We start from the raw sequence: 13,459 nt of genomic DNA on the forward strand, positions 1-13,459 counted from the left end.
CAGTGAATTGGATTGCTGGCGAGCGTTTTACGCCATTCATGTTCGTAAAATGTATACGCATACAAAATATTATGTATCAGAGCTCTGTCTTCATCTCATTTATGAGCATTTAAATCAATGTGAGAGCTTCTCAACAGATAACACATGTTTTATCCTCTATTATGTTATACATAAATATTCTCATCGTATCCTACAGCCCCTTGCAATCATAGCTCTATTTAGAAAGCTATATGATATTGACAGATGAAAACACTTTATGATATAAAGCTTATAAGTTGTATCCTTGGTGTGCACTATCTTTGCTACATGCGCAGGCAGTATCTTTAGTAAATATATTTTCGCGCCAACAGACTTGCAATCATAGCTCTATTTAGAAAGCTATATGATATTGACAGATGAAAACACTTTATGATATAAAGCTTATAAGTTGTATCCTTGGTGTGCACTATCTTTGCTACATGCACAGGCAGTATCTTTAGTAAATATATTTTCGCGCCAACAGACTTAGCTCCACATGTTGTCAGTGCACCTGAGCTTGTGTGTGTGATAGATTACTAGAACGACAGTAACACTGACAGTTTAATACAATTTAACAGCATTTTACGATGTAATAAGTGTTCTAGTCATCGGATCTAGTGGGACTCTCACAGTCAAAAGGCTGCATTTTGATGACAACATGTACTCATGTCAGATAGTCTTATATTCTGACAGAATGTAAATTATGCACATTTCTCACCAATTTTTATAATTACGCTACTATCTTAATGAAATGTTTGCGTAATCATGTATATACACCCTGTGCTTCACTTTTGTCTTTTTTGTGTTTAGGTAACTTTTGCAGTGTTACTTGAAAATGGCCCTAAAGCCGAAATTGCAATCGTAATAATAAATATTTTATACAGTCAACAGCGACTATGATGTCTTTTAAGAGATCTGTCATCGGTTATTCATGCAGGGCTCAAAAGTTCGCAGAACAGAGCCCGAATAACATACAATATTAGCTTGCCAAGCAGGGCCTTGCATGGGATACAGTAGAATGCTTTACTAAGTTCACAGAGTAATAGCGCTATAGACTGTCTTCAAAACCCTGACTTAAATTTGTTATTAAGATAAGTACTGCTGTGATCATTGACCTGCCCTTCCGAAATCAGTGTTGTATATTATGAAAGAGGTTATTTCCTTCAAAGTAACTTAATTGTCGATCTTTCATTACTGTCTCCATCGCCTTAGCTAGTACTGGTATTGTAGGTGTGGGTCTGTAGTTTGACACTTCACGTGGATTACCTTTTTTGTTAAGAGGTACTAAGTGTCTTACTTTCATGAAGTCTGGAAATTCCCCAATATGAAGGCATTTATTTATTACTACTGTTAGTGGTTGTGCAGTTTCATGGATTAACATTTTTAGCTAAGTGCAGGATGTGCCATAAATATTGGAACTCACTGAAAGTTGTAGTTTTTTACTATTTTTATTACGTCTTTTGGATACTCACTCTTCCACATTACCACACTGCATGTATTTGTGAATTTCACACAAACTGCAGGATCTTTTCCAAAGCCAGGAATTTCACATACTGTGCTTTTTATCTTTTTCCAATATTCACTAAATTCATCTTGACTGCAAGAATTAGAGCAAGAGGTGGGCCTTTACCTGCACTCATCAACTGGATTCCACACTGGCTTGTAGGGATTGTAAACTTCTGCAGTGTATTTTTAATGCTTTCCTTCTTCAGTTTTTTTACTTCCTTTCTGTACCTCCTTTTGTTCTGTAAATACCTGTGGTACAGTCTACCCTCAATAACAACGTCTTCAGCTGCTTTGACATTGTTATTTGGTATTCGAACAATATGTTTTATTTTGGCTAGTGTAGAGGTATGCCACCTCTTTATTTCAACAGTTATCTGTATGTATTTTAGTTTGGCAATTGAATATCTCACAAATTAGTGGAAAATGTTCATCCAATTTGACTTTTATGGTCTCGAGTACGCAACTGAATGCCTCATTTTGTGCCAATTCATCAAATAGTTGGTGCCAAACTTTAAAAGCCACTGTAGTTTGGAAATCAACTAAACTTTTCTTTGTACTAAGTCTATTTCCAAATATGTAATTTGAATGCCAGCTGTTATGGACGAACTCTGTGAGTACACTTCATGATTACTGCACTACAATCTGCTAGTATAGGGTCAACCACACTTACACTGTAGTCCCAACTACTTAGGTTTGTGACAACTGTGTCGAGACAAATGCCTCTTATTGGTGTAGAAAAGTTGCCACAAATACTGCAAAGGTGCTTACTAAGTTCATGACAGCTCTCTTATAATCACACCTTCTCCAATATGAATGCCAAAGTCACCATTATAAGACAATTTGTGCCCTTACGTGCACTTGGTGATACAGATATCTTTCCAAGTGGTTGATGAAATTTACAAGGTTGTCATCTGGGGAATGGTTCACAGAAACAGCAATTAAGTTTGCATGTGGAAGCCCTAAGGCAGCCAGTTCTAGATCCAAAACTGCACTGAAAATACTCAAATCAGTTTTCTCGGCATTGAGGTGATTATTTACATATACAGACATACCATCATGGATAGTAGTTCCTCTACACCATTTCCAAACATTCAGTACCTCTGTAGTACTTTTTTTCTGGTTGGGCTATCCAGTGTTTACAATACATTGGGTCTCATATCCTCAACAAAGAGTGATAATGTATGAAGTTTTTCCACAAGGCACTGCACATTTGCACTGGCTGTAAATAAGTTAGTACATCTCTCCCCCCACTCCCACACCAATGGCGTCATTTCCTTTTTCACTGGGAAGTTCTTGGTCTTGAGAGTTTATTGCACTGGGCATCTTCTGGAATAAAAAAATGTCTAATCACAATGTTTTTGGACCGTATACTATTGTCCATTATTTTACTTTTTAGGTTGAATTCAACACAAATTTTGAATCTGTTATTTATTCCCTTCATTTCCAGTTTACCAACTATAAAACTGTCATGATTTGGGAAAGTGTTTTGTGAGAAGTTAAATACAGTCGAAGCTGTAATGTCATCTATCAGCCTGATTAGGTGAAACCAGGCTTTCTTGTCAACATACAGCTTTCCTTTTTTGTCACAAATGCCTATTATGACTTTACTTCTGTTTTTAGTAATCACATTTACAAACATTTGCATAGTAGACTGACTTCAAAGTACACTGTTCACCAGTTTTTCGATTTTGTAGCACAGTCTTGTACATTTTCTTTTCTTGTGTCTGCAGTGGTTTTTGCAAGTTCATTTTTTTCATTTCACTGATGTCTAATTTCTTCTGCCTCCTGATTTGTTTTTCCACGTCCTGTCAGATGATACTGATGCCTTCTGAAGAGTTTCCAGCCATCAGCTTGGTTGCATTTGTATTAGGTTTGTTTTCAATGACGGATTTTGTTTCAATGTTTGGATTTTCAATGTTTTTTCTCATTGAAAGATTACCACCCGATGGATTTTCAGGCTTTTTGCTAGTGTTATGATCGGCGATAGTGATGTGTGTTGTTTCTCTGGTGCACTCCTGGGGATTTGTGATAGTGGCAGATGACTCCTGTCTTGCATTCGGATTTTGCTTCGGATTAGAGATGTTTGCCTCTTCAGCTTTGACTAATACATGGCAAACAATTTTCTACATCCTCTATACTTTCTCTTTCCAGGCTTCTCAAAGATTAGACACTTTTTCATTTTGTACCAAAATAATTTCTAACCTATTTGTTGCAGTCATAGTGTCTAGTTTTCCTATTATTTGTTATTATCCCTGGTAAGTTCCTCAATTATTTTAGTAAGATTACTCACTAATGCAGCATCATCATTTCCTTGCTGCTTGGCATATAAAATTTTTTCATGTTTTCTGTGTTGGATCTTCTGAGATTTTGTCACATAATTTCACATCACAGCTTTAACAAAAGTATTTTAACTGACCTTGCAAGCATTTTGGAATGCATCTTCACTGTTGGTGAGGAACAGACATTTTGTGTGAAGCAAGTGTCACACCAAAGTCCACAAAAAAATGCTAAATTCCTTATTTTAACATTTTTCACACACTCTGCAAAACCATATTTGTCACAGTTCAAGTGAGGTGTCTCCCTTGTGACAATAAGATGCCACAGTTGTAATTAAACTATCTTCAGTACGAACTGTATTCCCATTTTTATCTCCTCACTAGACGTGGTCAGACACACACACACACAGAGAGGGAGAGGGGGAAAGGGGGAGAGGGCGAGAGGGCGAGAGGGCGAGAGGGCGAGAGGGGGGAGAGGGGGAGAGGGGGAGAGGGGGAGAGGGGGAGAGGGGGAGAGGGGGAGAGGGGGAGAGGGGGAGAGGGGGAGAGGGGGAGAGGGGGAGAGTGGGAGAGGGAGAGAGAGAGGGAGGGAGGGAGAGAGGGAGGGAGGGAGAGAGGGAGGGAGAGAGGGAGGGAGGGAGAGAGGGAGGGAGGGAGGGAGGGAGGGAGGGAGGGAGGGAGGGAGGGAGGGAGGGAGGGAGGGAGGGGAAGGGGGAAGGGGGAGGGGGAGGGAGGGAGGGAGGGGAGGGGGAGGAGTGGAGGAGAGGGGAGGGGGAGAGGGGGGAGGGAGAGGGGGGGAGGGAATAACCAAATCTAAGCTGCTGAAAGGAAGTTTGTTAGATCTGGGCATACAATAAGAAATTAAATGAACAGAATGGATGCAGGTTTCAAACTCAGGGTACAGGAAAACTCTACTTGTCTAGATTAATGGACGCAAGAAACAACGACCAGCTAAGAAATTCATTGAAAGGACTATAGGTGGCCAAAGAGAAAATGGACTGGCAGGGTTAAGGAGGACATCACCGAAAATGTTTCCTTTGGGATAGGATCCTTGGGCAAACCTGTGCAAGAATAGACGAAGTTGGAAATGGCTTGTCACTAGCACATGAGAAACTGGTGCTACAACCTGATGATCATATATTATTGTTCTGTAGACCCGTAGGGAGGTCCTCAAAGATGTGGAACACATCAGAAACTAATAATATATAACAGACATTTACACTGCCCAACATAATTAAATTGTTTCCCATTTCGATGTGAAAGTTTGAAATTTGACTCGAAGGTGTCTACAACTGTTCTCTGTAATGGTAAAAAAGCATGGCAAACTGCGAGATTACCCTCAGGCTCGGCAGTGCTTCGGACAGCAAGGTGTTCAACTTATAAGATAAAGGCCACAGCTCACAAGTTCATGTGAGGTGTAAGGTGGGTTAATGACACCGCATTGGCACAAAAATTTTTCCACACTTCTTTCCAACGCCACTGTGGACATGTCACGTGATGGGAAGATCATCGCAGCCCAACTTACCCGTATTTCACCCTCCCATGATGGGTGTCAGAACTGCAAAGCCAAGCTTTGAAATGATGTGATTTCCTGTGGCTGGCTGAGGGAAATACTTCACACACACTATCACTCAGAATCAACATAGAAAGGGATCATGGTGGTGGCATAAAGGGTTCAATGAAACCACCACTTGATATGGGCAGTGATTCGCACACATTTCGCAGTCAAAAATTATAGTTTACAGTTTGATGAATAAGAAGATGATGTTCTTGACAGCCTTTAAACATGGCTGTTGACCACTGCTAGACACCCGTCCGGACGATTCAATCCTCCTCTAAGGGCATTGTGAGCCAGAAACCCCACCAAATATGACCACACCACTTTGGAGCACAGTGCAACGGCAATTTTTGTTCTGGTGTACTGGGTGGAACTGCTAAGGACTGTTCAAATCCCTTTGACAAACTCTGAAAGTCATCCAAAGCAGCAAAGGGTACTTATGCTTTTTCCAACCCTCCTGTAATGTGATCATGGGGAGAGGGGAGGGTGGGGGTGGTGCAACATTGACACACACATGTATAAAACAGCAAAGTGCACCCACCACTGATGAGCATGTGAAAAATATATCTGTACAGAGACAACTCATGATGAGAGTCCTAAGCACCTGCAGGCAGGCTATGCTGCTGCTCTTGTGCCTGCTAGTAGGCATGCAGAATTGGAGGGGTGTCAAGGGGTTGCCTGTCCACAAGCTCTCTGTATAGGTACATTTTTTAAAGGCTTGGTGAAAGTGGATAGGTGGCACTGAGGGTGCTGCTCAATCAGGGGGTCTTAGAGCAAACAACTCTGCTGTTTTACTCAAGAAAGTGTTGATGTCACACCCCTCTGTCATCATGTCAGTGGAAGATGCAAAACACGATGGCTGAGAAACTGTAAGCACCATTTGCTGCTTCCGATCACATCCAAATTTCATCGAATTGTTTTGAATGGTTCCCTGGTGGTTCCACCTTGTACACCAGAGCAAAAATTGCAATAGCATTAGCTACATTCCAAAGGGGTCACATCACATTCAATAGGGTTGCAGCCCCATGATGCCCTTAGAGAAGGGTTGTATCATTTGAGGTTGCAGGAGTGTCAAAGGTTATCAAGAACTATCATTTTTGACTGCACAATATGAGGGATTCAATATTCCAAGGGAAAGGGTGGTATCATTGGCACCCTATATGCCACCTCCTAAGGTGTTTTATGTTGATTCTGCATGGTGATGTGTCTGAAAAGTTTTCCTTCAGGACCCATAAGAAACGCAAGTAATTTCAATGCTGGGCTAGGCAGTTGCTAGGCAATTCTGGCCCCCATTGCAGAGGCGTTGAAAGAAGGGATGGATTGTGGGTAAGAGAGGGTGCAATGACGTTCCCATCTTCTGACATGTCCATCATAGCTTTAAGCAGAATTATGATGGAAACTAGTGCCAATGTGACATTGTTAATCCATCTTACAATTCACATGAACTTCTGAGCTGTGGCCTTTTTTTTATGTGACAACACCTTCTGTTTGTAGAATTGCCAAGCCCGAGGGTGACGACGAGGCGTGCCATGCTTTTGCACCATTACAGAGGATGAAATTAGAATTATATTAATACCATCAGCTGCTAACAGGCGTTGATATATATCAACGGGGACATGTGTAAATGTGGGCCCCGACAGGGACTTGAACCAAGGATCTCCTGCTTACATATCAGATGCCCTATCCATCTGAGCCACCGAGGGCACAGAGGGTAGCGCGACTGCAGGGACTATCTCGCGCACGCCTCCTGCGAGACCCCCATTCTCACCTAGCATGTCCACACACTACATTTGTAGTGTCCCACCCCAACACACTCATTACACGTGGAAGACATTCTTACAAGTCCCGTAAGAGTTTGGGTAATGTGTGTGCAGCCACACAGAAGAGGAAGGTCATGGCCGGTATTGCCAGAATTATATACTGATATGGATATTGTATCTGTCCTTTCGGACATCCATGTAAGTACATTGTTCTGGCAACACTGACCATGACCTCCTCCTTCTGTGCAGATGCACACAGATTCCCCAAACTCTTACGGGACTTGTTAAGAATGTCTTCCACAAGTAATGAATGTGTTGGGGTGGGACACTACGAATATAGTGTGTGGACATACAAGGTGAGAATGTGGGTCTCGCAGGAGATGTGCGCAAGATAGTCCCTGCAGTCACGCTATCCTCTGTGCCCTCGGTGGCTCAAATGCATATGGCGTCTGTCATGTAAGCAGGAGTTCCCGGGTTCGAGTCCCGGTCGGGGCACACATTTCCACCTGTCCCCGTTGACATATATCAACGCCCGTTAGCAGCTGTAGGTATTAATACAATTCTGATTTCATTCTAGATGGCTGCAGGTCATCAACTGTGTCTGTTCTTTCAGACATGTCCGAAAGAACAGACACCATATCCATACAAGTATATTACAGAGGATGGTTGTAGGCTACTTCGAGACAAATTTCAAAACTTCTAGGTTGCAATGGTAGATAATTATGGTATTCTGAGAAACAGATCCTTTAACACATATGTATTACTTTCTATCACTGAATGGGCTATGATAGTCCTATTTCCTGATCACAAAGATATGCTTCAAATTATGGTTTATGGACTTTGGTAAGAAGAAGCTGCACATCTGCAAAGTTAATGTACCTGTTAACATATCTAGTGAATTACTTGCTCACATGATGAACGTTGTTAAGACTAAGGGGTACAGTGATAAACAAGGAGCAAATAAAATAGTGATATTTCTAAGAACTGCAAGCAGATTTTTTTTAAAGATGCTATAAAATATTTGTCACTGCCAGAGAAATGTGTGAATGTATACTGGAAAAAATTCACTTGACAATAAGAAAATATTAGCTTGGTAAGACAGTTTGAGCTGTCGTATACAGTATCACTCTGCCGATACTGCAGTTCTAAAATGATGATGGAAAGTCCTCGGTGAAACACAAATAATGGAAGGAGAGCAGGTAACAACTAACCAAACAGTTGAGGTATTTAGTGGTCAACAGCCATGAAAACAAAGTTGAAAGCAGTGTCAAGCTTTGGGACAATGTCATTGCGCATACAGGTGTGCCCATGCATGCATGCACACACACACACACACACACACACACACACACACACACACACACACACACACATGCACGCACGGAGAGGGGAAAGGGGGGGGTGGGCGAGGGGGGGAGAGGGAGAGAGAGAGAGAGAGAGAGAGAGAGAGAGAGAGAGAGAGAGAGAGAGAGAGAGAGAGAGAGAAGAGAGAGGGGGGGGTAGGCAGAGGGGGGGAGGGGGAGGGGGAGAGGGAGAGTGCGCCACATTGCCCTGGCCAAACAGAGTGCCTGGAGCTTGATTTGGCAGAGAGAGAGAGAGAGAGAGAGAGAGAGAGAGCCCAGCCATACTTATAAGGGATCTCCCCCCCCCCCCCCATTTAGTGGCAAGCTTTGGGACAATGTAATTACGCACACAGCTTGTCACATAAGCTGCAACAAATGAATGCAACAGTTTCACAATCACGCAGATTCTCTGTGCTCTGTTAAAATATATGTTTCTAACCTTTTAGGAGTTGCATTCCATTTTGGAAGTTTTGACTCTTGAACTCCTTTGTTGTAACATACTTCAAACCTTAATTGTTATTTTCATTTCTATGAAGATGTCTATGTGGTAGCTCTCCTGCTCTATTTATCACAATTATTTGTGACAGTAACGTTTTCTTACCACGTGACTCATATTCTACAACCAACGCACAGTATGACAACTGCCAAGTCTTCAGAAAGAGAATAGAAACTTCAGTGACCAGAAAGACTGTTCATGTTGTTGTTGTGGTCTTCAGTCCTGAGACTGGTTTGATGCAGCTCTCCATGCTACTCTATCTTGTGCAAGCTTCTTCATCTCCCAGTACCTACTGAAACCTACATCCTTCTGAATCTGCTTAGTGTATTCATCTCTTGGTCTCCCTCTAAGATTTTTACCCTCCACGCTGCCCTCCAATACTAAATTGGCGATTCCTCGATGTCTCAGAACTTGTCCTACCAACCGATCACTTCTTCTAGCCAAGTTGTGCCACAAGCTGCTCCTCTCCCCAATTCTATTCAATACCTCCTCATTAGTTATGTGATCAACCCATCTAATCTTCAGCATTCTTCTGTAGCACCACATTTCGAAAGCTTCTATTCTCTAAGCTATTTATCATCCACGTTTCACTTCCACACATGGCTACACTCCATACAAATACATTGAGAAACGACTTCCTGACGCTTAAATCTATACACGATGTTAATAAATTTTTCTTCTTAAGAAACGCTTTCCTTGCCATTGCCAGTCTACATTTTATATCCTCTCTACTTCGGTCATCATCAGTTATTTTGCTCCCCAAATAGCAAAACCCCTTTACTACTTTAAGTGTCTCATTTCCTAATCTAATTCCCTCAGCTCTCACCCGACTTAATTCGACTACATTCCATTATCCTTGTTTTGCTTTTGTTGATGTTCATCTTATACCCTCCTTTCAAGACACTGTCCATTCCATTCAATTGCTCTTCCAAGTCCTTTGCTGTCTCTGACAGAATTACAATGTCATCGGCGAACCTCAAAGTTTTTATTTGTTCTCCATGGATTTTAATACCTACTCCGAACTTTTCTTTTGTTTCCTTTATTGCTTGCTCAAGACACAGATTGAATAACATCGGGGATAGGCTACAACCCTGTCACACTCCCTTCCCAACAACTGCTTCCCTTTCATACCCATCTACTCTTTTAACTGCCATCTGCTTTCTGTACAAATTGTAAATAGCCTTTCGATCTCTGTATTTTACCCCCGCCACCTTCAGAATTTGAAAGAGAGTATTCCAATCAACATTGTCAAAAGCTTTCTCTAAGTCTACAAATGCTAGAAACGTAGGTTTGCCTTTCCTTAATCTTTCTTCTAAGGTAAGTCGTAGGGTCAGTATTGCCTCACGTGTTCCAACATCTCTACGGAATCCAAACTGATCTTCCCCCAGGTCGGCTTCTACCAGTTTTTCCATTCGTCTGTAAAGAATTCGCGTTAGTATTTTGCAGCTGTGACTTATTAAACTGATAGTTCGGTAATTTTCACATTTGTCAACACCTGCTTTCTTTGGGATTGGGATTATTATATTCTTCTTGAAGTCTGAGGGTATTTCGCCTGTCTCATACATCTTGCTCACCAGATGGTAGAGTTTTGTCAGGACTGGCTCTCCCAAGGTTGTCAGTAGTTCTAATGGAATGTTGTCTACTCCGGGGGCCTTGTTTCGACTCAGGTCTTTCAGTGCTCTGTCAAACTCTTCACGCAATATCATATCTCCCATTTCATCTTCATCTACATCCTCTTCCATTTCCATAATATTGTCCTCAAGTACATCGCCCTTGTATAGGCCCTCTATATACTCCTTCCACTTTTCTGCTTTCCCTTCTTTGCTTAGAACTGGGTTTCCATCTGAGCTCTTGATATTCATGCAAGTGGTTCTCCTTTCGCCAAAGGTCTCTTTAATTTTCCTGTAGGCAGTATCAATCTTACCCCTAGTGAGATAAGCCTCTACATCCTTACATTTGTCCTCTAGCCATCCCTGCTTAGCCATTTTGCACTTCCTGTCGATATCATTTTTGAGACGTTTGTATTCCTTTATGCCTGCTTCATTTACTGCATTTTTATATTTTCACCTTTCATCAATTAAATTCAATATTTCTTCTGTTACCCAAGGGTTTCTACTAGCCCTCGTCTTTTTACCTATTTGATCCTCTGCTGCCTTCACTATTTCATCCCTCAAAGCTACCCATTCTTCTTCTACTGTATTTCTTTCCCCCATTCCTGTCAATTGTTCCCTTATGTTCTCCCTGAAACTGTGTACAATCTCTGGTTCTTTCAGTTTATCCAGGTCCCATCTCCTTAAATTCCCACCTTTTTGCAGTTTCTTCAGTTTTAATCTACAGTTCACAACTAATAGATTGTGGTCAGAGTCCACATCTGCCCCTGGAAATGTCTTACAATTTAAAACCTGGTTCCTAAATCTCTGTCTTACCATTATATAATCTATTTGATACCTTTTAGTATCTCCAGGGTTCTTCCATGTATACAACCTTCTTTCATGATTCTTAAACCAAGTATTAGCTACAATTAAGTTATGCTCTGCGCAAAATTCTATCAGGCGGCTTCCTCTTTCATTTCTTAGCCCCAATCCATATTCACCTACTATGTTTCCTTCTCTTCCTTTTCCTACTGACGAATTCCAGTCACCCATGACTATTAAATTTTCGTCTCCTTTCATGACCTGAATAATTTCTTTTATCTCATCATACATTTCATCAATTTCTTCGTCATCTGCAGAGCTAGTTGGCATATAAACTTGTACTACTGTAGTAGGCGCGGGCTTCGTGTCTATCTTGGCCACAATAATGCGTTCACTATGCTGTTTGTAGTAGCTTACCTGTACACCTACTTTTTTATTAATTATTAAAGCTACTCCTGCATTACCCCTATTTGATTTTGTATTTATGATCCTGTATTCGCCTGATCAAAAGTCTTGTTCGTCCTGCCACCGAACTTCACTAATTCCCACTATATCTAACTTTAACCTATCAATTTCCCTTTTTAAATTTTCTAACCTACCTGCCCGATTAAGGGATCTGACATTCCACGCTCCAATCCGTAGAACGCCAGTTTTCTTTCTCCTGATAACGACGTCCTCTTGAGTAGTCCCCGCCCGGAGATCCGAATGGGGGACTATTTTACCTCCGGAATATTTTACCCAAGAGGACGCCATCATCATTTAATCATACAGTAAAGCTGCATGCCCTCGGGAAAAATTACGGTTGTAGTTTCCCCTTGCTTTCAGCCGTTCGCAGTACCAGAACAGCAAGGCCATTTTGGTTAGTGTTACAAGGCCAGATCAGTCAATCATCCAGACTGTTGCTCCTGCGACTACTGAAAAGGCTGCTGCCCCTCTTCAGGAACCACACGTTTGTCTGGCCTCTCAACAGATACCCCTCTGTTGTGGCTGCACCTATGGTACGGCTATCTGTATCGTTGAGGCACGCAAGCTTCCCCACCAACGGCAAGGTCCATGGTTCGTGGGGGGAGGAGACTGTTCATAATGTTGTGAAAAATAAATGGCATGAGGAATTTTTGAACTTGGCTTATCTGGCTTGTTGTCCAACACTGCAACCACTTAACCATGATGCCGTGGCTGCTTAATTACTGTCAATGTTACACTTCTTCAACTGGAACTGTACACTGTCCCCCCCCCCCCCCCCCCTCCTCCTCCTCCAGCATACCTTCTTCCTGTTTTCATGCTTGATCTGTGTTCAGTTTTCAACAGGCTATCCACTGGGCAATCGTACCACTAAATCTGAGGGGGGAGAGGTGATAGGGAGTTCCCTGGTTAGTAGAGCACCTAGCTGCCTGCGGATCAGGCAGCACTGAGTTATGGCTAGAGTTTAAAGAGGGCGCAACAAGGCGAGGACTGTTTTATGCATCTGTCACACATCACTCAAGGAGTTCTTAAGTGGACACTCATCTGCCAGACAGAGATATAAGCCAACAAACACCTCCACTCAGAATCTGCAAACCATCAATATCAGTATCAGTATCTGGAGTATGAACAGTGCCTCAAGACACATCAGAATCACGTCTGCAGTCCTGCCAAGAAGAGCCAGACACGACATTCTATCAATTATTATAGTTATTGTTCACTAAATTCTGAACTAGATCAGAGTTTATGATAGTTCAGTGCAAGTAAATGTGTGAACTATTGTCTTGAACCAGCTTCATATTACAGGAAAGTAGTGTACTATTTCTTTTAACAACATAATGTAAACTGTTGCTAATCTATGCTGTCAAATATTTTCGTTTGGCTGTTGCCTAACCCCATCTGGCCCAGTGACAAGGCTGTAAAGTTGCTGCATGCAAGCAAGCCACTTCATAACAGCAGCAACTTTTGGAGGGACGGATTTTCTTCTTGCATGAAGTATTTGGTTAGTACAACCATAAATGTGTGTGTGTGTGTGTGTGTGTGTGTGTGTGTGTGTGTGTGTGTGTGAGGAGGGGGGGTGTTTAAGCTCAACAATGTTTCCAGCCCTGTTTATGTGCCTGTTGAATG

The 13,459-nt window shown here is 41.9% G+C and overlaps 1 protein-coding gene across 5 annotated transcripts in view; it reads right to left on the minus strand.

The window, feature by feature from the left end:
• The window catches only part of LOC126485117 (oxysterol-binding protein-related protein 9), a 520,094-nt gene that overhangs the window by 22,186 nt on the left and 484,449 nt on the right, over positions 1 to 13,459 (minus strand). The gene's annotated exons all lie outside the window — the stretch shown is intronic.

This window comes from Schistocerca serialis, chromosome 6 (genome assembly GCF_023864345.2).
Source record: "Schistocerca serialis cubense isolate TAMUIC-IGC-003099 chromosome 6, iqSchSeri2.2, whole genome shotgun sequence".
Lineage (NCBI taxonomy): Eukaryota > Metazoa > Arthropoda > Insecta > Orthoptera > Acrididae > Schistocerca > Schistocerca serialis.